This window comes from Meles meles, chromosome 3 (assembly GCF_922984935.1).
Source record: "Meles meles chromosome 3, mMelMel3.1 paternal haplotype, whole genome shotgun sequence".
Taxonomy (NCBI): domain Eukaryota; kingdom Metazoa; phylum Chordata; class Mammalia; order Carnivora; family Mustelidae; genus Meles; species Meles meles.
Window position 1 is genome coordinate 44548743 of NC_060068.1, and position 25825 is coordinate 44574567.

The following is a 25825-nucleotide window of genomic DNA, read 5'->3' on the forward strand; positions in this document are numbered from 1 at the left end:
GGGCCACTCGGAACATGGCATATATCTTAAAGACCAATTAGCATTTTACATGCCTTTTGTTAAATGGATACTTCCTTTAACTAGCTATATTGCTTTCACTCAACAGCCTAATAACCCAGAAAGTAGTAAAACTAAATGCCTACCTTATTGATTAGCTGTCGAAAATATTATAATATTTCACCTTCCTCATAAAATATGTGCTAAAAATTTATTAGGACATTAATATACAAATTTACCTTTCCAGTGAAATGTGCTATGAATCCCAAGCAGCGTGCTTCCTTTGGTCTCTTCAAAAGCAGTGTTCTTGTACAGAACTACAGAAAATACATATAAATATGGCAATTTTCATAAGTGAGAATTTTGTCCGTGAGCCTTCCACATATGTTCTTAGTTCTCGTACTAGGATTTTAAAATAGCATAATTTCTGTATGATCCTTTGAAGATCTTAAAGTAAGAAAGAAATCATATAAGCATATATTAAACAGAGCTCATTTTTTCATTCCTGGAAACATGATAAAAGCAAAAATTACTGTGAAGCAATCATGTTTTTCTCCCAGAGGGTAAGGGCCCTGTTTTATTGACCTTTGGGTTCCCAGCGTTGAAGCTAAAGGCTGGCATAGCGTAAGTGTTTTAGAAATGTTTTAACCATGTATATACCATATATGCTAAATACGTAGCTACATATACCTCTCCCATCATTGGAAGCTATGTGCTAAGAATTATCAAATGACTACAAGTGCCCTACACACACGGCTTACTCCTAAACATGTGGAATAATGTCTGTGGTGTGTTTTATTAATTCGAACGCTTTCAGCTCTAGGACTAGAAAGCCTTGTCTTAATCCTCTGAAACAACAGGAAAATTGATTCTCACGTGATAAGCCGTCAGGAGATAAGGTAGGTTCAAGACTGGTGAGGTTGGCAGCTCAGTGACATTTCCAGAGATGCAGATTTTTTCCATCTCTCTGTTTTGCCTCCTCTGCACATCAGCCTCATCGTCAGACTGTGGTTAATTTGAGAAATGAATACAATGTTCAGAGACAGGAAAAACAACGCCAAGTTCCTTTTCTTCCCTGAGTCTCTTTTTAAGATCAAGGAAGAATTTCCCAGAATTCACCCATTACACACATAACAAGCTTCTCCTCAAGTCTCAAGGGTCAGAATTTTGTGTGTGTGTGTGTGTGTGTGTGTGTTTTAAGAAAAAACAGCATCTTTATATCAGAAACAAGTGTCCTCCAACATTCTAATAGAGCAATCAAGAATATTGCTACAAATTTAATTGGAGGTAACTTGTGCCTTATAACTCGAGATAAGAAAGCTATGTTTTAAACTGAGGGTCACTGGAGACTCGGAGGGGTTAGGGGGATGGGGTAGTGCGGTAATGGACACTAAGGAGAGCACGTGTTCTGGGTGTTATATAAGACTGATGACTGCTACCTCTAAAACTAACACATATTAAATGTTAATTAATTGAATTTAATTTTTTAAAAAAGGAAAGCTGTGTTTTTATTTGTGTAGCAGATACTCTTGGCTGCCTTCCAACAGCCATATCCTTTCCTTTTCTTTCTCAATCAAGTGCTGTATTGTAAGCAGAGGTCTTCAAAATCATCTCCCTCATATCAGTTCAAACTGAAGTGTACTCAAACTATTTTTGTTTCCTTTACTGAAAACCATTTTTTTTACATTCACACTGTTCCATACAGCTAGGATACAATTGTGAGGAGTACAGACCAAAATTCCTGTCCACAGGGAACTTAAGTGCTATTACAAGTAAGATATACCTCATATAACAGACATTTTAACGATAGATAACAACTTAAAAATATGTAACATGAGTTTTTGATAGTCTTAGAGCAATTGAGTTTCCCTGAATTTATCCTGAAAAAATAATGAGATGTAGGAGCAAACACACTCATTAAGTGGATATTCACAATAACCTCTAGGAGGGGAAAATTGAATATAGCCTATATATCCAAAATCGGGGACCTACTTGTTTTTTTGTTGTTGTTGTTGTTAAGATTTTATTAATTTATTTGAGAGAGAGTGAGCCAGAGACAGAGAGAGAAAATACTCTAGTCAGGGAGGGGCAGAGAAGCTTACTCCCTGATGAGCAGGGAGCCCAATGTGGGACTGATCCCAGGACCCGGGGATCATGATCTGAGCCAAAGGCAGATGCTTAACCGACTGAGCCACCAGGAGCCCCAGGGACCTGGTTAAGAGAGAATTACTGGGTGTTATATCGTTAATCGTGAAAAATGATCATGGTTATCATGATGACTTCTGAGTAATATATACAGTTGTTGAATCACTATATTGTACATGTTAACTATACTGGAATTAAAATATGAAAAAAAAAGTAAATTTGGTCCTGAAACAATTAGTATGCTTTAAAGACACTTTAAACAAAACATAAATTCACATTTGCAAAAGAAAAGGAAAAAAGAAAGGAATTATGCTGGTTATTATTACAATATTGTGTCGTCATTAGACATCCTTGTGTGGAATTCTATTTATTTCTTTGTAAAAATGTTCAGGAGGGGTGCCTGGGTGGCTCAATGAGTTAAAGCCTCTGTCTTCGGCTCAGGTCATGATCTCTGGGTCCTGGGATGGAGCCCTGCATCCGGCTCTCTGCTCAGCAGGGAGCCTGCTTCCTCCTCTTTCTGCCTGCCTTTCTGCCTACTTGTGATCTCTGTTAAATAAATAAGTAAAATCTTAAAAAAAAAAAGTTTAAATTAAAAAAAGTGTTCAGGATATGACACTAAATGAAAAAACAGGCCACAAAGTAGCACAGAAATTACAATAGTGTTTTGTTACACATAAAGATGAATAACATAAAAATGTTAACTGTAGTTTTCTCTAAGTGACATAATTTCAAATGAGGTTTTTTTTATTTCCCCCTGTTTTCTAGGTTTCATTTATGAACATGCACTGACTTGATAAATAACAAGGGGTGGTAGCTAAAGTCATCAACCCTGATTTTAAGGTTTTGCTATAATACCATCAACCATTCATCAAGCACCCCCGTGTTACAGCTGATGCGCTAAGCATTCCATGTGTGTTTTTTTAGTTAAGACTTTCAGTGTCCCCGTAGGTTAGGCATTGCTATTCTGTGTTCTCCCCAGGCTATAAAATGGATTTGATGGAAGGTAGGTATCTTGGCCAAGATACACACTACCAAGAGTATATCTAACTAGTACAGGGTTCACCCTGAATCCAATCCAAAATAGCCTGACTCAGTCTGGTCTTCTAAGCACTGATGCTATTACGTCTACAAACATGGGCAGTTAAAAGCATGAATTGGCAGTTAAATTTGAATATGGCAAAAAGTCAATGACTTAGACCCCCAAACTTGGGGGAAAATACAAATGGATAAACAGAACTGTATCAAGAAGGCAAATTAACTGCCAGAAACTATCTTCTCCAAAAGAGTCTCTTGGAAAAGAACATAATTATACAGAGAGAAAATAATATATCTTGAAGAAAACTGGAAATATAGTAATACTAAATATTATACTAAATATTAGCTGCTACCAGTGAAATATTGACAGTTCCGTGCAAGAAAAAGAGCAGTCTAAAATTCAAGACACGGTCATCTGGTCATCTGGAAACGCGAAGACAGAGACTCAGAAAAGTGGGCATGGTTCTGAATGACTCGAAGCCCCCAGGCAAAGAATACAAAATTAAGGGGGAAGCATTAGCTGAGGCAGTAAGCAGCACAGTGAGCGGTTAGAGACTTGCATTCAGATAGACTGGGTGAAAAATACCCCCGCCCACTTTGATGTATTTCCATCCAGGCCTGAGAAGCAGGTGCTCAAGGGTGGGGCGCAGGAGGACTTCTATCCAGAAGACAACCGCCATTGCACTTGGATGTTTCGCTTCTCTGTTGCTCCAGACCACTCCAAAATTTAACAGTCTGGACATAATCCTTTGGCCTAACTAGGGTCAGTGAGGCACTTCTGCTTCTGCTCTCGCTCGGAATCGCTCACGCATCTGCAGTCAGAAGGTAGCTGGGCAGAACTGTGCAGGAAGCATCAGCCACCTGTCCGAAGCCGGGGCAGGGAAGTTTGGAAGGCTGGAACCCCTGTCGTTTGCCCTACCCAAAGTCTACTTTTCTTTTCAAGAAGTCACCCATTTCCCAATGCACAGTGCCCTTTGTGGAACCATCTAGGTGCTCACAGGCAGGTGAGTAATCCAGACTACACTGGATCCCCACCCCCTACCTTTGGGGAATGTGATTGGTGAGTGAGGTCATGCCAGAAGGGAAAATACTCTCCCAGCAGAGACATGGGCTATTAGTCCACAGCTACACATCGTGGGGCGAGCCTGGGGCCACACCTGGGCAGCAGGAACATATCCTGGAGGACAATGAGGACAGGCTAGGACCTTTTTGTGCCCATCACGGTATCCGAAAATTTCCCATGAGGCTCTTCTTTGTCTGTCTCTACCTTGGAACAATCCAGAGAAGGGGATTCTGAGAGAGAGAGCTCTCAGAGAAATCACATGCCATCGTGATTTTAAGAAAAACATGGAAAAGATATACATGAACACATCAGCACAGGGCCTGACCATAGTGTTTACTGAAAACTTGTTTATTTATTTATTTATTTACTTACTTACTTACTTTTTTAAAAAGATGTTATTTATTTATTTGACAGACAGAGATCACAAGTAGGCAGAGACGTAGGCAGAGAGGTGGGGGGGAAGCAGGCTCCCTGTGGAGCAGAGAGCCCGATGCAGGGCTTGATCTCAGGACCCTGAGATCATGACCTGAGCCAAAGGCAGAGGCTTAACCCTTTGAGCCACCCAGATGCCCCAAAACTCATTTATTTATCACTGTGGTCATGAATCAAATGACCTGTGCTAATGGTACTTGAACTTGAAGTCACTGTTTATGGCCATTTTAGACATGTGAGTTGCTGGCACATTTTGTTGGAGTGAAGGGTACTGGGGCTCCACTGTATCTCTTCTTCTGAACATATTTGGAAACTGTTTCCATGGATAAGCTAGCTGTTAATTTGGTTAAACAACAAAAACAGTGCATACATGTGAATTTCTTGTGTTCAGATTTATTTTCACAAGGCTTGTAATTGAATCTCTAGTTTTAAAAATAAGAACAAACAATATTTTTAAGGGTGGCTTTTACAATTTAACGTAATTCTCTTAAATATTCTTACAATGAAATTTTCTGTGCTGTATTTATGTTATTTCATTTTTTCACTGTTAAGAGTTGACTCACAACAAACTTCCCCAATAACTCAAATCATTCTCCCATTTAAAGGGCTCAGTTGAAAGTATATAATTCAGGGGCACCTGGGTGGCTCAGTAGGTTAAGCGTCTTGATCTCAGCTCAGGTCTTGATCTCAGGGTCATGAGTGCCAGCCCCACATTGGGCTGCATGCCCATGGAGCCTACTTAAAAAAATACACGTATATGAAAGCATATAATTCAGTGACATTATTTTATTCAGAGTTGTGCAACCATCATTATAATCAATAATTACATATTTGCATCACCCCGAAGAAACCCCACATTCCTTAATCAAGAGAGTATTATAAATCAAATGAGTTAAATATGTAGATAAATCTTAAATTCTCTTAATTTTTCTAACTGTCCTCTTCTTTCTTTCTTTCTTTTTTTCTTTGACAGACAGAGATCACAAGTAGGCAGAAAGGCAGGTGGGGAGAGTGGGGTGGGGAGCAGGCTCCCCACTGAGCAGAGCAGAGAGCCCGAAATGGTGCTCTATCCCAGGACCCTGGGATCATGACCCAAGCCGAAGGCAGAGGCTTTAACCCACTGAGCCACCCAGGTGCCCCTCTAACTGTACTCTTTACAAACTCAGTAAGATTCTTGCTTAAAATCACAAATATAAAACAGTTATTCACTTATGTTAAATTAGAATCACAGGGCCCTCCTAACAGACCAAATTATCTGAAACATTATAAATATCTAAATATAGATTATTCCTGGGGCACCTGGGTGGCTCAGTTAAGCGTCCCACTCTTGATTTTAGCTCAGATCAGGATCTCAGGGTCATGAAATTGAGCCCTGCATCAGGCTATATGCTCAGTGGGGAATCTGCTTGAGATTTTCTCTCTCCCTCTACTCTGCCTCCCACTCATGCTCTCTAAATAAATAATCAATCTTTAATTAATTAGTTAATTAAAAGTATTCCATAATAAAAATTTTAATAATATGAATTATCGACTTCACCATTTCTACATTTAATTCCAAATCTCCCCAGAGGTAAAAATACACCTACCACTAAAGAAACTTTGTTATGCAAAGAAACGTACTTTAGGATTTGCTTTCGAGAGCAAATTCAAGAATATATATTTTCGTCCAGATGAAGTTGCATCCCAACAAGAGACTTAGGCCAGGGTTTGAAGTCTAGAACCAGAGACACCCAGAACAACTCTTCTCCTCACCATGAGTAGCGAGCTAAGCCCACTTTTATGGGTCCTATAACAAGAAGATTGGCGGTTGGAGACTTAGTGGCAGCCAAAGTGGGAGGTTTGGGATAACCTAGAAGAGAGAGGGGCCCAAGCATTATGGCGGCAGGCAGAGGCTGGAAGGAATGCTATACAAGAGTGTTTATATGATGAAGGTCGCTGAGGACTTTTAGGACGGGAATGGCTAATATCCTGAGCTATAATTACTCTCTCTTGCCTCCCTGCAGAGGTCTGATAGTCTTACACTTGAAGCCCAGAAATAGGATGAGTAGGATAACCAAGAGTGATGTAAGGAACCAGGAGGCTCTGCGGGCACAGACAGCAGTGGGAGCAGATGCAGAAGCACCCCAGAAGCTTCTCCCCCAGGGGGGCTTCTAGGCTACCAGAACTAGGGGCTTGGGCCATGTTATTTGGCTATTAAAAGAAAGGGCAACTCCAGAAGGACAGAAGGCTAGGAAGGCCCTGGCAGCAGAGGCTTGGGCCAAAGGAGGATGTAGCCACCTGCTTTTTAAAGAAAGCTCTACTCAGGAGACAAAAAGATGGGTCCTTTCCTACATTGTTCCTAAGAAGACCAAGTTGTAGAGTATCTCATGTTGCTGAGTTACAGAATTCTCCATTGCATTCAACTACTCAGCACCTCAGCAGCCAGAGAAGGCTTCCCAGATCCTCTTTTTGAACCAACCCTCATGAAAGAAGGTATCGGCCTCTCATGTCATGAGGGAGGAGATGAATCATTTGACTGCTCTGACACCAAGTGCTCTTGATTTGTCTCAGAAACTCCAAGGATTTTTGAATTTTGATCTAAGTAAACAGAACATTCTGCTAATTTTTTCATGAGGATTGTTGTTTATCCTCATAACCTTCTGATTCAACTTACGATTTAAAAATAGTGTTTTATATGGGAATATGATCATGAGTCCCCAAATAACCGATCTCTTTAGAGCGGCTACCCACCATAACAAAGATGCAAAAATTGGGTCTTATTTCTCACTTTTAATGATGATTAGCCCTCTGTATCTAAATCAGGCCACTAGGGTTTGGCTCTTTGAGCCCTAAAGTATATAGAGACAGTTTTGAGAACCGGTTTACTCTACTTCCTTCCAGTTTCACCTTTGCCCCGATGTGTTATGAGTGAAGGGATGCATACGAGGAAGGGTGTGTAGCGCTTCATGACATTGTGCCCTGGCCACTGGAAGTGCTTTTGGTCAAACCACCATGGCCTGTCCTGCCTCTGCCTGGCAAGTTGTCCTGACCCAGAAGGAGAAGTCACAGAACACTTCTGTAAGAGAAGTTGAAAAAATGTGACTGGCAGTTAGGAACTGTTCCACTTAACTTCAGTGAACAGTTAGACTTACCACAACTTCAACTTTGGTGCCATTGTGTACCTTGCTCTGTGGGGGGATTCCTGTTACTGACAGACTTGGCCAGTCCACTGAAAGTGTTGCTTCACAACCACTTTGGAGAGAGGAGATGTGGGTAGACAACGACATGCTTAACCACCTGAGCCACTCAGGGGCCCCGGGTAGACAACGACATGAAGAGGAACATGTTTTTGTGCCCAAGAGAGAAGAAAAGTCCATGCAAGGTTGAGCAGAGCTGTCATAATAAGTTTGCTCTCTTCTTTTGTCAAGGAGCACAGCATCTTCTCAACTCTTCTCATGCAAAAAAGCCTTTCCCCATGGAACAGAGAGATTCTTCTGTGCCTCTGTATAGACCATTTCAACTAAAGGGTAAAAATCTAGAACGTGGCACTCGTTACATAGAAAGGAATTTCCTTTTTTTTTTTTTTTTAATTTTTTTTTTTAAGATTTTATTCATTTATTCGGCAGAGAGAGATCACAAGTAGGCAGAGAGGCAGGCAGAGAGAGAGAGGGAAACAGGCTCCCTGCTGAGCAGAGAGCCTGATGCGGGGCTCGATCCCAGGACCCTGAGATCGTGACCCGAGCCGAAGGCAGCGGCTTAACCCACTGAGCCACCCAGGCGCCCCAGGAATTTCCTTTTGATAGTGCATCTCAACTATCCTGTGAAAAATCCCCACTCCCCCCCACCTTTTTTTGCAACACTATGGTAGGATGAGCAGCTTTCTGCTTAAGAACATTTTTAGGGTTTGGTTTTTTTTTTTTTTCATATCTTTATGTAATTGTGCATTTGACGGTAAATACGTAAATATGGTGTTAAAATTGAATTGCGTGCCCTCAAGATTCATATGCTGAAGTCCTAACTCCCAGTTCCTTAGAATGTGACCTTATTTGGTGATAGGGTCTTTACAGAGGTTAAAGCAAGTTCATTAAGCTAGGCCCTAATTCAGTATGCCTGGTTTTCTTACAATAAGGGAAGATATGGATACAAGGACACACACCCTCAGAGAATGCCACATGAACATGAAGATGGCCATCTACAAGCCAGTGAGAAAGGCCTGGAACAGATTTTCCCTCCCCGCCCTCAGAAAGAACCAGTCCTGCCCATACCTTGATTGGAGACTTTTAAGCTTCTGGAACTGAGACAATAAATCTCTGATGTTTGAGTTACCCAGTCTGTGGTACTTCATTATGGCAGTGCTAACAAACAGGTATGGCTAAACAATAAGCTTTGTTCCATGTCCAGCCAAAAGAGGCCATCATTTGGGTTTTGTGCTCCAGAATCACAGATTCAAATGCCAGCAGGTAACCCAAAGCAGTGAGTCTAGCTGGAAGGACTACCTAGGGTAGTTACATGAGATTGAGGCACAGGGGAAAGCAGACAGCATCCAGATCTAGCTGGTTGGTACCACACAGAAATACAGGCCTAACACTGCCAGGTAATTTGACTTTTTTAAGAGAAACCCAAAATGTGGATTTTTTTCAAATATAAAAATCCCTGGGTTTTTTTTTTAAGATTTTATTTATTTATTTGACAGACAGAGATCACAAGTAGGCAGAGAAGGGGAGGCAGGCTCCCTGCTGAGCAGAGAGCCGGATGCAGGGCTCGATCCCAGGACCCTGAGATCATGACCTGATCCAGAGACAGAGGCTTTAACCCACTGAGCCACCCAGGCACCCCAAAATCCCTGTTTTTAAATACTGACCACTAACTGGGAAAGCTTCAATATTGTCTTGGCCAGTATCACGTGGGCCAAATAAAATTTTCATGATATCCAGTTTTGCCTACAACTTCATGGTATTTTGAGGAGAGGTTCCCCAGGATGCTCCCAGAATGTGAGAGGATGGATGTGCACGTTTCATTTCTCCAAGCACCTCATTTCCAAGGCTCCTTGAACTGAAGTGGGACTGTGTGACTGGTTCTGACCAGTGGAAATGAGGTGTGTCGCTGCAAGGCTGAGATTGGCAAATATCTGGATGCCTTCGGCTTATGGTCCTCCCCTTCCCGGATGATGCTGGAGGTGCATACTGACCTTGCCAACTTAAGAGGTCGGATTTTTATCTGACAAGGACAAGGTGAAGAAAATTGCAAACTCTTCACATATGGGATCCTTCTCCCTGATGCTGACACTGAAAGAGTGAGAAAAGGGGGGGCTGCCAAATATTAAGATAGAGAATTGGGGTGCATGTTTCCAACATCCTCTTCTTGATCTTGAGGAACAGCAGAAACGTGAGTTAGAGTCAAACTCCCAGTTCCACCTGGGAAGGGAAGTATAATTTGTACTTCCTTTTTTTTTTAACTCCAAAATTATACCATCAACGTAACCAATATAAAGTTCTAATTGAATAATCTTATCAGTCACTTCTACTTCTAACATCTTATTGGTTACAGGACTTAATTAAGTAGTAACATTGTTAGAGACGAAACATACTTTCTGGGTACTAGAAAATGCCACAGAAAGGCCCTGCTCCTTCTTTGGTCTTGCAAGTTGACCTTTGGGCTCTTTCAAAATTCCCATTATCACCTAGGTATAAACTCCTGGGTCTTATGACTCTCAGATGAATACATATTAACTTACTTTTGCAGGCTTATTGAGTACCTTTTAGTGCTTACATGGGAGTTTATGTCCAATATTGCCCTCGGTCACACTTAAAGCCTTTGCTGACTCTTCCTTGACACCCCTCACCATCATTTCTTCACCCAAAACCTCCCTAAACAAGCCCTCCCTGAACAATCTCAGTAAGCTGACTTCCTAGCATTTCTAAATGTTTAAGTCTCCACATGTTGCAAATTTCACTTTGTGAATTTCTTTTAAAAAAAAAAAATAAGTTTAATTACCTTTTTTATTGTCTCTACATCCAACATGGAGCGCAACTCATGAGCTCAAGGTCATGGGTCTTCCCACTGAGCCAGCTGGGTGCCCCTGTAAATTTCTTGAGGTCAAGAACCAGAGTATATTTATTGGCTTATCCCAAGTACCCACCATACATAGTAGTCTTCTATATTTAATTGATCACATCTGTATAATTTTAAATTATTTACATGTAAATATAATGATTTATTGTGATACTTTCCTCATTTCCACCTGTCAAAAATAAACCTTTTGTTTGGAAATAAATAAGCTTATTTAGTTAGGGACTAGCATATATAAACGGAAACTGGTTCTACCTTTGCATCCATATCTCTTAGTTGATGTTTATTTTTTATTGTAACACCTGATGAACTAATGGCATCAGGCAATTTTATTGTTGGGATCTTTTAACCATGTGACTATTTATCTCACATGTTTACACTTGAGAACTAGTAGTTGCAAAGTCAAATAAGCAAGCAATGTAGATTGCTATCTACAGAAAGAATTTATCTAGAACACAGGATGTTATAGAAACAGAAGGTGAGTACATTTTGTTACTGTAGACTTTCCTCACTCAGCTGGAAATTTCCCTTTGTCATTTAAACATTAACTTGAATAGACTAAATCTTGCATTAATGAAAGCATTTTAATCTTCATCTCTAATGCAACTGGGGAACACTGTGTTTCATACATTACTGCACTGTTCTCTATACTTCTGAATAGATTCTCTTGTCAAAAACTGATCATAACCACCCAATGGCTTTTATTGATTGTGGGAACTTCACTGATCTGATTTGTCTCGTGTTTTTGCTCTTCTCTCTTTTTTTTTTTTTTTTTTGAGTAATCTCTACCCCCCACTGTGGGGCTCCAATTTCCAACCCCAAGATCAAGAATCATATACACTACTGACTGAGCCTATCAGGCACCCCTATTTTTGCTCTTTTTTGTACTTTCAAATTTTCCCCTTGGGTATTGGGTGGGCACTTTAGGCACACCCTAATGATCCATTTACCAAAATGTCTTTGTAGTTTGGGAGTGGTTGGAGAGCAGGTAGGTAGTAGGGAAGATAATGGTAGGGTAGGGAGCAGAGGATGTGATGTAAGATCAGATAAGAGGTGCACCTTCGGGGTTTGCAATGGGGATGCTGGACACTCACACAGAGCCGGGGAAGTCAGAGGAAAAAATGCACTATGTAGAAGAGGTAGATCAGAACCCATTCCCCAGGAAATGGATGGCAAGAATATCGCAGAAAGCTGGCTAGCAAGGATTAAAGGTGACTTTCTCCTTGGGTGAATGGGCAAGGAAGAACAGGAAGCCTAGAGACCCAGACACAAGGAGGTCAAGCAATCCTCCTGCCATCACCCCAGAAGTAATTAAAAGGCCTGACAACATGACTGACAGGCAAGGATAGTACAGCCACTGGGCCCAGGGCTTCTAAACTCTATGGAGTAGAAACTCAAGCAATTTTTCAGAGTCACTGTGAGCAGGGAGAAGTCTAATCCCTAGTAAGCCCTGTTAATTGGAGAGGGATGGAGCAATCAACAAATGACGGGGTTCTTGGAGCAAACAGATAGGATGGAGTTAGAAGTAGGACAGAGAACTGGTAATTCTCATACAAGAGCTTACCTAAGTAAAAGGGTCCACTCAGTAGGACTTTACACGAATTTACTGGAGCAAAATTCACATACAATATCTTATTAGTTTCAGGTGTATGTCATAGTGATTCAGTAATTTTATACATTACAAAATGATCCCCGTGACAAGTCTAGGTACCATCTGTCACCATACAGTTATGATAATATTACTGACTATATTTCCTATGTTGTACATTACATCCCCATGACTTATTCTATAACTGACGATTTTTATCTGTTAATCCCCTTAATCTGCCCTCTCCCACCTCCCTACTCTTGTAACCGACAATTTGTTTCCTATATCTGTTTTTATTTTGTTTTGTTTGTTCACTTGTTTTATTTTTTAGGTTCTGCATGTAAGTGGAATCAGACGGTATTTGTCTTTCTATGTCTGACTCTTTTCACTTGGCATAATACCCTCTGGGTCCATCCATGTTTTCACAACTGGCAAGACCTCATCTTTTTTTGTGGCTGCGAAATATACCTGTGTGTGTGTGTGTGTGTGTGTGTGTGTGTGTGTGTGTGTGTATCTCAACACAAAATCTTTATCCATTCATCTATTGACTCTTAGAGTTGCTTCCATACCCTGGCGTTTGTGAGTAAAAGCTACAATGAGCAAATGCATGTGTCTCTTCAAACTGATGTTTTCATTTTGTTTGGAGAAATACCCAGAAGCGGCATTACTGGATTGTATGGTGTTTCTGTTTCTAATTTTTTGAGGAATCATCACCCTGTTTTCCATAGTGACTGCACCAGTGTACATTCCCACCAATGTTGTGAAAGTTCTTTATATATTTTGGCTATTAACTGCCTATTGGGTGTATGATATGCAAGCATCTTCTCACATTCAGTAGGTTGGCTCTTCATTTTGTTATGGTTTCCTTCCCTGTGCAGAAGCTTTTTATCTTGTTGTAGTCCCAATTGTTTACTTTAGCTTCTGTTGCCCTTGCTGGAGGATACCGGTCCCAAAAAATATTGTTGAGACCAATGTCAAAGAGCTTTCTGCCTTTGTTTTCTTCTAGGAATTTTATAGTTCTAGGTCTTATATTTAAGTCTTTATCCATTTTGAATGTATTTTTGTGCATGGTGTAAGACACTGGTCCACTTTCATTCTTCTGCATGTAGCTGCTCAATTTTTCCAAACACCATCGATTGGAAAGATATTCCTCTGTGGGTGAGTGTGTATGTTGGGGGGGGTCCTATATTTTCCAATTTGTATGCACAGAGTTCAGTTGTGTTTGTAAATTAATTTTTTAAGTTATTATTTTCATAGATGTCTCGGGGAAATGGTACAATGGGAGAATGAGTAGTACAGGGAAGATATCCTTAGGATCCAAGTACATTTTCTAGATGGAAACTGCCAATTAATCTCTGAACTTTCTAGAAGAGTTTCAAAGGAACCTCATTTAATTACTAATTCATAAGATCCGTAAGATCAAAACAGCTCAGTTTACGAGTGCATTCTTGGTCCCATTTTTTTCAAGCAGAGAAACAGAGGCATTAATTGCCCAAAGTCCCATGGCTAATATGGGAAATTAGTATTTCCCTATTTTTTAATATTTTACTCCAGTAAATTCTCATTTCTCAGCAGAAATGAGAATGATGCCCTGCTACCCACTATCCAAACAACGTTCATCTTTTCATTATAAAGTGATTGTTCAAAAGATGAGGTGGGATGCCTGAGAGGCTCAGTGGGTTAAAGGACTGACTCCTGGTGTTTGGCTCAGGTCATAATCTCAGGGTCATGAGGTCGAACCCCTCCACCTTGGGCTCCACACTCAGTGGGGAGTCGGCTGGATATTCTCTCCCTTTCCCCTCCCCCAGTCACATGCACTCTCTCTCTCTCTCTCAAATAAATAAAGTCTTTAAAAAACAAAAGAAGATGAGGTAAGGACAGAAAACATGGAGGAGGTGTCTTTTGAGTTGGACTAGAAGAGAGGACCCAATTTTAGCAAGGCAGGAAAGAAACAAAAGACATTCAAAGCAGAAGCACACGTGCAGGAATAGAAAAACAAGATCAGGGAAAATAAGCTGTTCGTTGAGCGTTATTGTTCTGGGTACCCAGCTTCTATGAAACGTAAACACTCCTGCCCATTGATTTAACACATTCAAAGTTTTCCATCAAATACTGGTTCTAAATGGGATTCAACATCACGAAAAACATTTACATCAGAGAAAATAGTAGTTCATAGTACTTAACTTCACAGGATTTTTGTGAAGATTAGCAGTATAACATGTAAAATAATTAGTAGTTAGCTGGCACAAGTAAGCAGTCAGTAAAAACTAGTTGTTATATGGATGTCTGGGTGGTTCAGTCAGTTGGGCGGCTGTCGTTAGCTTGGGTCATGATCACGGCGTCCTGGTTCAAGCTCTGCAATGGGCTCCCTGCCCAGTGGGGAGCCTGCTTCTCCCTCTGCCTCTCTCTGCTACTCTGCCTGTTTGCATTCTCACTCTCTCTCTCTGACAAATAAATAAATACAATCTGAACAAAAAATTATTAGTAGTATTTTAATTATTTTTTAAAAGATTTATTTATTTGACAGAGACACAGTGAGAGAGGGAACACAATTGGGGGGAGTGTTAGTATTTTATTATTTTAGTTATTTTAATTTATATATTATATATAATATATAATTTTATATGATTATATAATATTTTAAATATATATTATATGCAATTTATATGTATGTTATAATGTATATTAATATATAGCATATTATATATGTATACATTGTATACATTATATATTATTTAATATTTAAAATGTACTGGATATTTTTGTAATTATTATTATAACTGTTATATATTATAATACATATTATAATATATATTATTCTATATTATATATAATTATATAGTATTTCAGATAATATATATTATTTTAATTATTATTAAGTTGATATAGGTGGTTCTCTAAATGCATCATTTTAAGAGCATGTTTTTAAATATCATTAGTTTTCTTTCTTCCTTTCCTCCCTCTCCCTCCTTCCTTCCTTCTTTCTTTCTCCTTCTTCTTTCACTCCTCTTTCTTTCCTTCCTTTCTTCTATCCCCTCCTTCTTCCTTTTCTTCTTTCTTCCTTTTTAACCTTATCTTTCTGGAGGCAATGCTCTGGCCTTCATTATTTAAAGTATAAAGTGGTGGGGCACCTGGGTGGCTCAGTTGATTAAGTGCCCAACTCTTGATTTCAGCTCAGGTCATGATCTCAGGGTCCTGGAATGGACCCCCATATGGATCCCCATGTGGCTCCCCATGTCAAGCTCCACACTCAGTGGGAAGTCTGCTTGAGGATTTTTCTCTCTTTCCCTCTCACTGTTCTCTCTCTCTCTAAAATAAATAAATAAGTCTTTATAAACAAATAAAGTAGAAAGTGACTGTAGAAATTTCAGTTTACACTCTATTGGCCAACAACCAAATGGGAAGCCAATGAAGAGAGACAAATGATTGAGAGGGGCTCTTTGCTCCCAGTACACAGAAACCCAGGTGTGTATCCAAAGCCTTAGGCTTTGAACATGATCAAAGAGCACTTATTTGAAAAAAAACAAAGGAATCCATTTGATGTAAAGTATGACAGCAAACAGAATGAGACTTAAATACCCAAAGACCTCAAAGGCATAAAACTACTTATCAGCTGATTAAAGACGTAACTTTCTAGTTCCAAAAGTAGAGCCAAAATGGGCTTTTTTCTTCTAGAGCAGTGGTTCTCAAAATGTGATATTCTAAACAAATGCATCAATATTATGGAGGTGTTTTTAGAAAAGCATATTCTTGGCCCCACCTGAGACCATTTGAATCAGAAAGCCTGGGCATAGAGCCCAGAAATCTGTGTTTGGTCAAGCCCTCCAGGAGACTCTGGTGCACACTCAAGCTTGAGAATCACAATTGTCCATAAGTTGACTTTTGCACAAAGACATAGTCCCACAGAGAGTGAAACAAGAATAAACAAAGTGATTGTCATCTCCCATGCTCTCATGACCAAGTGAGGGAGAAAGGAAAGGACCATTCAGCCAAAATGCAGCTGAGGGTTCATTTCTCCAGGCCCCATAGGCAGGTGGAGGACACGGGTGGTTGAAGACATTCATGTAGTCAACAACTCTTCAGGAAAAATTGAGTTTGACCTTTGCCCCAACATACAAGGTCAACATGAACTGGTGGTGGCTGCGACACCAACAGCATGAACTGGGTGTGAGTTCTAATGCATTATGCTGTCCAACAGGGATGGTCATTGGACCCTTCCTCGCGGCGGGCTGGCTGGACCTAGTCCTCTTACTGACAGGGGCAGGAGTTCCCAGTCACATCAATGGGGGATGGGCATTCATTCAGGCAAGAGGCTGCCAGGCAAACAGCATGCTCCAATTCTTTTATTTATTTACTTTTTTAAAGATTTATTTATTGAGGCACCTGGGTGGCTCAGTCAGTTAAGTGTCTGCCTTCAGCTCCGGTCATGGTCTCAGGGTCCTGGGATCGAGCCCCCCATCAGGCTCCCTGCTCAGCTGGGAGTCTGCTTCTCCCTCTCTCTCTCTCTGCCGCTCCCTCTGCTCTCTCTCTCTCCCTCTTATTTATTTATAAATAACTTATTTATTTGAGAGAAAGAGAGCATAAAGGCATGAGAGGGGGAATACAGGCGTAAGGAGAGACAGAATCCTCAAGCAGACTCAGCAGTGGATACAGAGCCTGTTTTGGGTCTCAGTCTCACAACCCTTAGATCATGACCTGAGCTAAAACCAAGAGTCGGTTGCTTAACCGACTGTGCCACCCAAGATGTCCCCCCCAATTCATTTAAAACATATACATCAGTCTCCCTTATCTGTGGGTGGGATAAGTTCCAAGAAACCCAGTAGATGCCCAAAACTGCCAAAAGATCTGAAACCTATATATAATCTACATTTATCCTATACATATGTACATACCTAGGTTATATTTTAATTTATAAATTAAGCTAATAAGAGATTAACAGCAATAACTAATAATAAAATAGGACAATTGTAACAATATAATGTTGTATGAAATATTATACAATGAAAGTAATGTGAATTTGGTTCCTTTCTCAAAATATCTTCTTTTTCTGCACTCAGGCTTCCTCTTGTGGTGATGTAAGATGATAAAATGCCCACATGATGAGATAAAGGATGGGAATGGCATAGGCACTGGGATGGAGCATTAGGCTCCTATCGACCTTCTAACAATATGTTAGAAGGAGTATCATCTGCCTTCAGACCCACGTTTGTCTTCAGGTAACTGCAGAAAGCAGAATCAGGGACAAAGGGAGACTAAAAAGTCAGTAACCCACTAACATTTTAAAAAAGATCATTGGTAGCCAAACTTAAATTGCTATATTTAATCTAGTTTTATCAGACTGTTTTATATCTAAAGGCTTCAAATACTTTGAGAGTCTAGCGACAAAGACCGAAAGGCTCATTGTAATTGCTATTTACCAGGGCAACTGAGAGGCTCAGTCGGGTAGGTGCCTGACTCTCAGTTGCAATTCAGGTCATGATCTCAGGGTGGTGAGATAAAGCCCTGAGTTGGGCCCTGAGCTCAGCATGGAGTCTGCGTCAGATTCCCTCTCCTTGTCCCTCTGCCCCTGCTCACTTCTGTGTGTGCACACTCTCTCTAAAAAAAAAAAATAATAATAATAATTGCTATTTACCTGGAGGACCTTAGCCCCACAAAAATAGACAACTGTCACAAAAGAATGTCCCCACAGTCACATCTTCATGGAGTTTAAAAAACTGTGAGAAAAAAATTGTTAGTATAGTCTCTACCAATTATTTCTCAGATTTTGAGGGCCATTTTGTATACTTTATTCGTGGAACATCATATCAATATTAAATATAAAGCAGGCTTAGGTTGTTTATTTAATTAGAATATTCCTTTAAATGTGGAAGGCAGGGGAATGATATGTGAACAGGGAATGATACATGAAGCCTGCTTTCTTCATTGGTAAAATGATAGCTTTAATATAAAAATACTGGAAAACAAGACATTCTCATTATGGCGACTGAGTAATGAACAACAATGTCACAATCTAGCTCTGTAAATAACATATTGACTGTATGTATAATATTCTTCTTTCTGTCTATGCAAATATTTTCCATTTACGCTCTGTTTGCCAAGATAAAACCATTTTTAAATGACTTCCTTAAAATAACACCATCTTCTTTACTTTTTCTAAGTCCTATATTTACTTTCAACTAAAGATATTTTTAAGGTTTTAGACTTCACTAGAGATTCTTTTAGAAAGGGGTTAGAAACTGGCATAAAGAAAATTTTTAAATGTTATAGAAAACTACCAAATATATGGAATTTCTTCCGATTCTTATTTGCTGGCATATTGGTCTCCACCCCCCCCAAAAAGGTGTTACACAAATATATAGAAATTGTTCTATAACAGAAGAACAAATGTCTACGTTCTCTATGTACAATGTTTCTTTTTCGTGAAAGGGATTCTGACCAGGAGCTCACTCCAACAGGGGGAATTAAGTTTCTCAGTAAACTCGGGGCTCTTTGGAGAAGTTAGTGGTCTAATAATGATGCTTTGAAAGAAAATATAATTCCCATTCAAATGTCGGTACATCAGATGTACTGCTTTTAGGGATGATATAAGTGTGATATAAAAATGGTAGGATTTGAGATTCCCTCATCCGTCTTAACTTTCAAGATATCGTGTACACGTTGGCTGGAGTTAACAACATAGCTCTTTCATGGGCTGCTGAAAATTTTGCACTCTCCCTCCCACCCTTTGTAATACTTGTTAATGTGGGAAGAGCAGAGTAAGCAGAAAATAAAAAGTGCCTCTCTTTTGTTCCATATGCCTTACCAGCTCTGGGCCACCATTCTGCTTCATCTGCCTAGAATTTAAGGAATGAAACTGCTTTGGTTATATGCATTCCTCTCATCTAATCTTTTTTATTACCTTCATCTTACAGATGAAGAAGTTGAAGGAAAAGAAGAATCAGAAACTGCAAAGCCTCCAAGCTTTACCACCGCAATGTAGTTTTAGCAGATGGACCTGTCAATTTGTATTCATGAAATGTACACCCACCATTCTGAAATGATCAGGCTCGGCTGTAATAGTCCTTCTTTCCCAAGACTGTGAGTTTTCAGGGTATTTAACTTTTCATAAGAGTAGGACTGTAGAAAACTCCTGCTTATCAGAGATAATTTGTAGTTGTATTCTTTAAGATTCAGTTTGGCTCTAGGTAACAGAAATTCCCCCCACAATAAGAGAGAGGTTTGTTTCTGTCTGATGTAAAAGCTGGGAGGCAGGCATGTCCGGGCTGGCCAAGCAGATTCTCAGAGCCCGGGACCCATGCCCCCTCTACTGCATTGCTATCCCGGTCCTAAGTTTTCTTCATGGTCCGGGATGTCTGTCAGGGTGCCAGCAATTACGTTTGAATTCCAGCCTGCTGAAGGAGATAGTGGGGGGAGGGCATGTCTCATTCTTTTAAAGACATTTCCCAGAAGTTGTGCATAAAACTCCGTTGACATTAAATAATTCGGCATCAAATGAGATGACAAGAATTTAGTCACATGGCCACCCCTGGATCTAAGGAAGGAGGAAAATTTTTCTTTATTGTGGGTTGCCGTGATGCCCCCTGAAACCTGATGCTACTACTAAGGAACAATGGGACAGGCCTGGATTTGGGGGATCAAGCCATCTGGTAGAGGGAAAGAGGTATGGGGCCTTGGGAATGCCTTCATGCTGGGAGGACAGTGGAGTGAACTGGGGACTTCAGAGAGCTGGAGAGCATATACCCATAGAGATCTGGGCCATACATAGCCAGATCTTTCAGTTTTGTTTTGTTTTGTTTTGTTTTTTTTAAGAGAAGCCAGAAATCTGGATTTTTATGTGAAATTCCTGATTTTTAAATATTGCCAGTACATTAAAATGTAAAAAACAAAAAACAAAAAACCAGTGTAGTCCAAATAAAACCCGTCTGTGTCAAGCCTACAAGCTGACAGTTCACTTTCTTTGATCTGAAAGAATTGGCTTTGTTTCTTTTTTAGATTTATTTTCAATTAAACAGCAAATATTGAGAGAGGATGATGTGTAAGGTACCACATCAAGGGCCATGAAGGACAAAAAGATATAATCTTTCTCTGGAACAGGAAAGTCTCTGATGTAGGAGACAGGTTTTATGACAAGAATTGGAAAAAACATTTTAAAAAAAGAAGAAGAAGAAGTTTCAGTAACTGGGTTTTAGTTTTATTTTGTTTTCATTTCAGCCCAATTTCCTTACCTGACCTCCATCTTGTTTCCCTGGGTCTTTCCTTCATGTTTAATGGTTTCCATCCCCATTTTAGCTCACCCAAGTAAATAACTTTGTCCCCAGAATTCTGTATTCATAAATACACCTCTTGGAAATATCAAATATTCTCTTATTTTTCTGTTCTCAATATTGTTTTTCTAAGAAATTGCCTTAAGTCTTTCTTCACCTGCACCAGTCCTTGGAAAGCTAACCTTATAAACATGCATCTCTGAACTTGACTGTGTCCTCCAAAGAATGTATTGTTGGGACAAGAATTATCAATATTTAAGTGTCTACTGTATTCACTTTGCTTCTGCCAGAAGGAGAAAGTTGAGAGCCCAGGGTAAAGCCACCAAAGCCACTGAATCAATCCTCTTAGGAAAAGCATTGAGAGTGGAACACAAGCTAGTCTCCCTCTGCCCTGGGGGACAGCAGATACCCAATCCCACTGCGTTCTCTGATGCTGTACTAACTGGCAGACTGGAATCAGAACTGGCTATAACATTTGCAAGATCCATTGCAAAATGAACCTACAGGACCCCTTGTTCAAAAGTGCTAAGAATTCGCAGCCAGCAACTGCAAAGCATTCAGCTAAGAGTGGGGCACTTCTGAGTGCAACGTATAGTGTGACTGCACACGTCTCATGACTGCAAAGTTGACCGTGACGCAGCAGTGGCCAGGGGAGTGACAGGGAAAATACCACCCAGAAACAGAAGGGGAGTGGTTTTACAGGGGTATTGTGGGGTGAGAGAAGCACAGGGGCAGTTGGTATGAGGGAAAAAATGGAGAGGAAGGGATAATGGGGTTTTGTGTAAGTGAAAGGACCTGCTTATTACCCTTTACGGTGTTCAAGAGATACAAGTGACGAAATAAAGTTATTCTGAGAGAATGGTTTAGTCTCTAGGACTCTGGTGCCATTCATGGACTGAGACACAGGAGGTTACAACCGTATATCCATTTCATTGCTATTAGTCAAGTCACAGGTTAAGGGATCACTGACACTTTGAGTAATGGTAGCTTGTTTGCATTTATGATCTGTAAGAAAGAACACCATGCTCGGCTGACCAACTTCCTTCCTTCCTCCGGCAAATATGAAGTCCTTCATTATCGTTCAGTAAGGAGCTTAAATATTTTCACTGAACAATTGTTCAAGTTAAGCAACCAAAGGATTATTTGTCCTAATATAATTGCAAAGAAGATCATAATGGATCTTACGTGTTCCTAGCTGCTTATGTCACCGCACTCGCTAGAAGTTTGATTCAAGGGTATGGTCTCTCCAGAGTCTTGTTGATCTGTTGACCTCCCTCTTTACACCCTTCCATCCGCACCTGACTTCCATTTCGCTCTTTGCACTGTGTTCCTACAGCCGCAATTTCCATGCAAACAAGTGTTCTCACAACATCGATTGCTTCCCAGAAAATTCCTTTGACCTCCTTGCCTTGAGTAATAGGTCACTTTTCACCCAAAGTATAGCCCATATTGGGTTCTAAATATGACTTTTGTGCTACCACTTTTTAGTACCCTTGGGAAAAGTCCTTCCTTCTTTATTTTTAAAAATATTTTATTTATTTGACACACAGAGAAAGCACAAGCAGGGGGAGCAGCAGGCAGAGGGAGAGGGAGAAACAGGCTCCCTACTGAGTGATATGGGGCTCCCCATCCCAGGACCCAGGGATCATGGTCTGAGCTGAAGGCAGATGCTTAACGACTGAGCTACTCAGGTGCCCCAAGGACACCCCTTTCTTTTCAGAGGCCTCAAAATCCTTAGCTGCCTTAGCCCTCAACCAAGCTCATTCTAAAAATGTCTAGCCTTGAATCAATCCAACCATCCATCTCCACTCCTACACCTCCAATGCTAGACTACAGGAGAAAATAACACAAATGTTGGGATTATTGCCACCAGAAACATATGGTCTCCACCTCATTTATGCTTCCAGTAATGTTTGCCAGTTCCTGATATGTCCCTGGTGAATGTTCTCTCCGAATCTTCCCAGATCTCCTGAAAATACTCTTCCATTTCCTCATGCCACCTGTGCTGATACTGACCTCTTTTCTCTTAGAAATTAACCTCTCTTTCCCCATAGGGAGGAAAAAGATATTGCTCTTGGGTGTGGACTTTTTCCATTTCCTGCTCCTGTAGCATTTACAAATAAGTCTATGAATGTATCCACCTTGTGGTACACTGATTGCATCAATGGCCCAAATTAATGGCCTCTCTTTTCCACACCCTTTGCCCTGCAACTTTGTAGTCCCTTCCCACTGTGACCCTGGGCTTGGCTGTGGGACTTCTGCGAAGGATTGAAGAAGTTCTTGTGTGTCTCCACCTTCTATTTTTTGGAAGCCTGCCACACAGCCGTGAAAAGTTGACCAGTCTAGAAGGCTGAGGGGACATGCAACAGAACTGTAATGTCCTAGTCAGGACCAGCCTTGTGCTGTCAGCCCCTTGCCAAGCCCTCAGCCGACCGCAGATAAAATACAAACAACCCCTTTGACGAGATTTGCCAAATCTCGTCAGCAGAACCACCTTGTGGACCTGCAGACCCATTAGAAATAATAAGTGGGGGGGGCTCCTGGGGGGCACTATTATTAGAAATAATAAATGGGCTCAGTGGGTTAAGCCTCTGCCTTCAGCTCAGGTCATGATCTCAGGGTTCTGGGATCGAGCCCCACAGTAGGCTCTCTGCTCAGCAGGGAGCCTGCTTCCCCCTTTCTCTCCGCCTGCCGCTCTGCCTACTTGAGGTCTCTCTCTGTCAAATAAATAAATAAAATCTTTTACAAAAAAAAGAAATAATAAATGGGTTTGTTTTCATTGACCAAGTTTTGAGTGGTTTATGATGCACAATAGCAAATACAAACTCTGACCCCACCTTTCTCTGTTCTCAGAGGAAGAAGTATACCTTCTTTTTTTTTTTTTAAGATTTTATTTATTTATTTGACAGATCACAAGTAGGCAGAGAGGCAGGCAGAGAGAGAGAAGGGAGGAAGCAGGCTCCCCGCTGAGCAGAGAGCCTGATGCGGGGCTCGATCTCAGGACCCTGAGATCATGACCTGAGCCGAAGGCAGAGGCTTTAACCACTGAGCCACCCAGGCGCCCCTATACCTTCCTTTTTTAAGGCAAATTCTACTTCTTGCTGTTTATCTCATTCCTGCCCCTATACTTTCAGATCTCTTCCTTTCTGATTGTCTCTCTCCATATTGTGAACCTCTTGCTCTGCTCTCACTTTCCCTAATATGTAAGCATGTATAAATCTCTCTAAAATAAAACAAACACGTATGAAAAAGTAAACCTGTATCTTCAGCAAGTTACTGACCTATTCTGGCATTCCTTCTATTTATATGTCTTGAAAGAATAGTCTATCCTTGTATAGTTGTCTGGGTTCTCCAGAGAAACATAACCAACAGGATGTACTATATATACAGAAAGAGATTTATTTTAAGGAATTGACTCATGCAATTGTGAAGACTTGGTAAGTCCAAAAAGAAATACACACACACGTGTGTGTGTGTGTGTGTGTGTGTGTATATATATATATATATATATACATATAAAATGGGTAGACCAGCAAGCTGGAGACCCAGGGAAAAGTTGCAGTTCAAGTTCAAAGACGGTCTAGTGGCAGAATTCCTTCTTGCTTAGGGAGGTCAGTCTTTGTTCTGCTAAGCCTTCAACTGATTGGATGAGGCCCACCCATATTATACAGGATAATCTGCTTTACTGACAGTCTAGTGATTTAAATGTTAAATTCATCCCAACTACATCTGGGGAAAACCCAGAAGAATGTTTGACCAAGTATCTGGGTACCCATGGTCTGGGCAAGTTGACACATAAAATTAACCATCACAACTTGCTATATCCCTTTTTTTTTTTACTCAGCAATGATTCACTCTTTTCAGTTAACACCTTATTAATATACTGAAGGCATTTGATACAACCACACACTTTTTGTTCTTTTACTTCCTTTGTAACCCTTTCTCCTAGACTGTAATCCTAGACTACTGCTTTCCTGTTTTCTTCATAGCGCTTCTTCCTTTGCTTGCTTCTTAAATGATCTTTAGGGTTGTGCTGCCCTGACTGTCTGGATCCTTGCCATGCTAGTTGCTTTACCTACTATATGTTATATCTTCCACTTAGCTCTCTGTTTTGAGTCACATGCTCATTCATTTATTCATCGGAGTTATCTATTTTGGGTACTAAACACTATGGCGGTTTATGGCAACCTCTAAAATGGCCGCCAAGATCCCTCCATCCTGTTATTCACACCCTTGTTTCGCCCCTCCCCTTAAGTGTGAACTCGCAATAAACAGAATACAGCAAAAGCAAGGAGATGCCATTTCTGAGATTCGGTTATAAATAGACTCTGGCTTCTGACTCGCTTGCCCACCCTTGCCTTTCTTGGTGCTTCCCCACTCTCTTTCCTAGAGTCCTTGCTCTGGGGGAAGGATGTTGAGATATCCAGTGTAGGAGGCCTTACAGAGGGGCTTGTGTGACAGTGAATTCACATGTCCAGGCAACAGCCAGTAAGAACTTGAGGCCTGCCAAGGGAGGCCTGGAAAGGGAGCTTGGAAAGAGATCCTCTTCCAGTTGAGTGTTGAGGTGCTTGCACACAGCTCTGGTAGTTGCCTTTATCGCAGACTTGTGAGACACCCAAAGTCAGAGGCACTTGGCTGAGATGCACTTGGATTTCTGACCCACAGAAATTGTGAGAAAATATACATCTGTGTTTTTAAGTTGTTAAGTTTGGTGTAATTTGTTTTACAGGGGTAGATACCTAATACAGGGCTACCCAGTGTCCAAAGTCAATTCAGATATAGCCCCTAGATGCAATAATCCTCTAGACTATTAAGGGTGATAGAAAAGAGGTCACGATCACAGTACAACATGCTAGATGTTATAGAAATATACACCGCAGGATGCCTGGGTGGTGCAGTGGGTTACATGTCTGATTCCTGGTTTTGGTTCAGGTCATGATCTCAGGGTTGTGAGATTGAGCATGGAGATTGGGCTCCATGCTCAGTGTGGAGTCTGTTAATGACTCTCTCTCTCTCTCCCTTTGCCCCTAACTCCCCTTAAATAAATCAACTAAATTTTTAAAGAAACATACACAGCGAGTGGTGGCAGAACACAGAGAATTTTAATTGTGCTTGATACTAAAGGATTCCCTTGGCAGATCCTACTTTGTCCCTGAATGAGGATGTTAAGCGATCTGATAAAAATGAGGAAAAAAGATGATAGGACACTTAGAGAAAGGAAAGGTTTAGAACCTCTTCTGGGAAGAATTGTTG

The 25825-nt window shown here is 40.6% G+C and overlaps 1 long non-coding RNA gene across 1 annotated transcript in view; it reads right to left on the minus strand.

Annotated features, from left to right (window-relative positions):
- Positions 1-239: 239 nt before the first annotated feature.
- Positions 240-25825, minus strand: part of LOC123938301 — a 29540-nt gene continuing 3954 nt past the window's right edge. Inside the window, exons 2-3 of the long non-coding RNA XR_006817709.1 lie at positions 874-1002; positions 240-314 (exon numbers count right to left, since the gene is read on the minus strand). This is a non-coding gene — a long non-coding RNA (uncharacterized LOC123938301). The remainder of the gene's footprint in view (positions 315-873; positions 1003-25825) is intronic.